The following is a 4,506-nucleotide window of genomic DNA, read 5'->3' as shown; positions in this document are numbered from 1 at the left end:
CCCGAGCCACTCTTATGTAATGCCACTGGTAAAATATAGCAGTCGCACTGTTAAAAGTAAGGACATGTTAAATCAATCTTGTTTTCAGTGTAATGCCTCCAGTAATATGAATCAATGGCACTTTTTTCATGTCCTTCTAAATTTCCCATTAAGATAAGTTGCTTCTTTTTGTTAGAAATGCAACTGTCCTGGTCCGCCTACTCTCACGTGCCCAAATACTTACTCTGTAGCAGCTGTTAATGTAATGTTGCTGGTAAAATGAAGCAATGGAACCATTAAAGTAATGTCGTATTTAACGGTTGTCATAGTTAATCCTAATGCCCACACTAATATCTAGCAATGTTGCTGCTTTAGAAATTGCTACTGTCATTGTAGGATTGCCATTCAGATAAGGAACATGATTTTTTTAATTTGATGCATGTTTCATCACTTGTTAGTCACCCTCCTTTCCACCCTTTTTGTGCAAATAGAAATATACATTTCACGCTTGATCTTAGTTGAACTACACAAATGATATCCAAATTATAGTTGAACATTCCAGGAGCTTCACGACCAACCTTGATGTTGCTCAATTTTATTGCAACTAATGAAGAAGAAGCTCTGTGGGTTCCGTTTTCTGATGGAAATGGAACCAAGGATGGAGCCCTTTTCTTAAAAAAAGAAGAAGCTTCTAGCTCATGGGACATTGCTTCATTTTAGGTGAGGTGCACCAAAAGGTCCCATGAATTAAATCATCCATGTTGGTGACTGGTGTCATCCCTTCTATGATGGCGTTGACTGCAGATATGGTTCGCATCATGAGGTATGTTCCTTTTTGGTCTAACCGTTTGCCAAAGATCCTGCATGTTGATCCTGCTCCGGTGCTACTATTTTGGCACTGCCATGATAAAGCAGTAATGTTATTATTTTGCACCTTAATCTAGTGGCACTATTAATTTGAGGCAATGTTTTGGCACCGCTAGTGCCACTGTTTTTTATATATCAAAAGAGGGGGTTCCCTCCGATTTCATTAAAGAAAACCAACCATAGAGAACCATTATCCGACAACATCTCAGTGTAAACTGGCAGTTATGCAACTACTACTAGAATGGACTGAGTACTAGCAGGAGACAAGTTCGACACAAAAGCTAGGTAGGTAGGGGGAAGCAGCACCAGCTCGACCAAGTTTGGATTACAACCCAAATGCTACGACAGAAACATCAGGGGGAAGATAGGGACTGAAAGAGCCAGCTTCAGCATTCCAGTCTAAGCACCCCTGGCCTCCATCCTTGCGACGCACGGTACACCTCGTTTGCCACCTGCTCAACCCTAGTGTCACTGATAAAATGAAGTAATAATACAGTTAAAATAGAGTGAGTGTCCTCTCTATCATTTTATTTCCAACGTAGATAAAGAAAGTGCTTCTCTTTGTTAATGTATGTTTCATCAACTAGTTCCATTGTTAATGTTTAAGCGTTTCTGCAAACTAGGGCGCTTAATTTTAGTTGATCTGCACAAAAATAGAGATTTGAATGTCTCAAGGCCCCTCCTTGTACTACCACTGTACACTAATGTTCATCACGGGCAGAAGGTGTGTCGGGGAGACTTGGGACGATTTCCAGTATGGGGCGTACTGTATGGGGCATCGCAGGGCCCATCTCGCCCTCGCAGCATTGCATACTATGGTACTATCGCAATATTTTCTTCTATTTATTAGTGTATGTTTCATCAACTAGTGCCACTATAATGTAACCACGCTTTTTCATTATCTGTGCAAACAGGGTTATTCAGCTGCATTTTGGTGGAACTGCACAAATGTACGGATGGAACCGGCATATATGAAGAGTGCGAGGTGTGCCAAGTAAAATTACCGACACCAACCATGCTCCATGCACGCATTGGCATCCACCACCACCAGTGGGATGTGTGGCGGTCTCTGTGGATGGATCTTTCTCGGCAGCAAATCCTCTAACCAAGTACTAGTAGCTTATATTGGCAGTTTTCTAGGGAGTACTCTTTTCTGAAAGAAGCACCAATCTATTTTTCTTTATTTGTACACAGTGTCACAACTTTGAGCCAAAGGTCCAGAGCTATTTTAGGGTGATTGGCATAGTACTCGGAGACTAATTGTAAACATGATTTTCATTAGCTGTCACACTGATTGTAAGCATGAGCAGATGGAAGATTAGGTTAGTGCGAAGCTTACCTTAAACCCTACCGCCACCGTTGAAACGAGGCGAACATCGAGGGAAACGTGGAGAACGGCGGGGAAGTGACATCGCGCCATTTGGTCTTCTCTTCGTTGGGAGAACGAATACTCCTATGGCTCCGGCTGGCTCTGCACCCTCACGAACGGTGCACCGTACTCGATCGATTCGTTATCCTCTGGGTACTCGACCTTCAACCTATACACCCACCACCTCCGCCTGACTTTTGCCTCGGGCGAATCTGTCTGCTCCATCGCCCAGATGAGATACTCGATGAACTTGAAGGACTGCGGTGTGACTGCCGCCTAGGAGTACATCACCGCCCTTATCATCGCCGTCTCGCTATTTCGCATACATTGCCACATGGCCCTCACCGTCCTCGAAATCTCCCACTCATTGTGAAACCAAGTAAGGATCTCCTTCAACCTGGCTAACTTTGCTTGGTCGCTGCCGGTGATCTGCCTGATTCGCTGCTGCATCCTCTCCATAGATGTCCTTCTGAGTGGTCCGGTGCTAGCTTTGGCAGATGGGAGGAGAGATGGTGGTCTTGCAATAGAGAAGAGGGAGAGGTGAGATGGTGGTTTTGGAATGGAGATGATGGAGAGGAGAGGAGGTGGTTTTGCAATGGAGAAGAGGGAGAGGCAAGATGGTGGTTTTGGAATGAAGATGATGGAGAGGAGAGGAGGTGGTTTTGCAATGGAGAAGTGGGAGATGAGCATGCGGCAGCGATTTAGGATTGGACGAGAGGGCCGGCATGTTGTGAGTGGATCAAAATAAAAATCAATTTACCCTTCAATTTAGAAAGCGACCCCACATTAACTAGTCTCCCTTTTATTCTGGGTCATAATTGACCATGATTTTTGCAAATAAAATATATGTTATACATTGCAAAAATAATATAATTTGAAAGTACATTCAGATACGAACCAAACGATACAATTTTTGGTTACATGCATTCACATTCTACTTGTCAAATACAGTATGTGGTCAAACTTTGACCCAAAATATGCAAAACAAAAAAAACTTCCAAGACCAGCGCCGCTCTTCCGCTCTTCTCCTCTTCAACCACCGTCGCTCCTCTTCTGTTCCAATCTAAATCTAGCGCCGCTCCTCTCCTCTTCCATTTCAAAACCACCGCTCCTCCTCTCCCGTTCCAATCCAAAACCAGTGTCGCTCCTCTCCCGTTCTAATACAAAACCAGCGCTACTCCTCTCCTCTTCCATTCAAAAACCACCGCGAGCAAGTGAAGGTGTTGTGGAGAAGTAGATCGATGGAGGAGTACAACTGATACCTGAGGATCGCAGACGGCGACCCTGTGAAGCTAGCTAGGATGTTGGAGATACAATATTGGTTTGACAACAAGGACAAACTAGCCATGACGATGATATCCATGGCCAAATATCTACAACAGAGCAAAAAGGCAGCGATACTCCCGGAGGGAGTCGTGCGGGAGTAGATAGAACTGCTCCTCTGGGTCATGGAGCAAACAGATGCACGGAATCCGGTCGTGAGGGAGCGGTGGCAGGAGTATCAATCCCAGATGGAGCATCCACCAGAGATTGAAGAATCGACCATCTATAGGGTGCCATTTGTGAGGGTGTCATGCCAGAGCGAGCCGGTGGAGTCTTCATCGACCGAACCCAACTGCAGGAGGAGAAAAGTAGTTGGCCCGACGATGCTTCCCCGCCATCCTCTCCCTCGCTGTTCACATCGTCTAACGGGACGGCCGTCTGCCGCCGAGGAATAAGAGGGGACTGCCCCCCCCAGCCCAATAGTCAGGCAGGTTGTGAATTGTTAGGAGGAGATTAGGGTTGTCAGTATTTGCAGGTTGTGAATTGTGTTTTGTGTCGTGTATTTTGAGAGTAGTTTCAGATATGAATGTCTTTTGAATTTCCGATTTTCAGTATTGAGCATCTACAGTATTTTATGAATTCTAGAGATCTATTTTTAGCACTTAAAAAATGTAGTTTCATTGGAGTATAAAAGTGCAGACAATGTGATTCTCAGAGAAGAAACTGCAAGTTTCAGTTTGAGATAAGAAACTGCAAGTTCAGTTTCAGATAAGAAACTGCAACTTTCAGAGGCAGAGCATTTATATTAACACGGCCTTTTCAAACAGTGTTACATCATGTTGGAAGTTTTATTCATGGTCGAAAATGGAACTACCAGCCAGTTAACATCATGTTGATCAACATTCATGCATAGCACATCTTCATATGATGGACAGTCAAAAATATATGCTATTTTCGAAATGCACATGCAATGTCGAGTGTGCGAAAAACAGAGAAAACGCGGGACGGACTTTTGGCAAGTGTTGGAC

The sequence above is a fragment of the Triticum aestivum genome, chromosome 7B, assembly GCF_018294505.1.
Source record: "Triticum aestivum cultivar Chinese Spring chromosome 7B, IWGSC CS RefSeq v2.1, whole genome shotgun sequence".
Lineage (NCBI taxonomy): Eukaryota > Viridiplantae > Streptophyta > Magnoliopsida > Poales > Poaceae > Triticum > Triticum aestivum.
The sequence above is the reverse complement of the archived record's forward strand: the minus strand, read 5'-3'. Positions refer to the sequence as shown.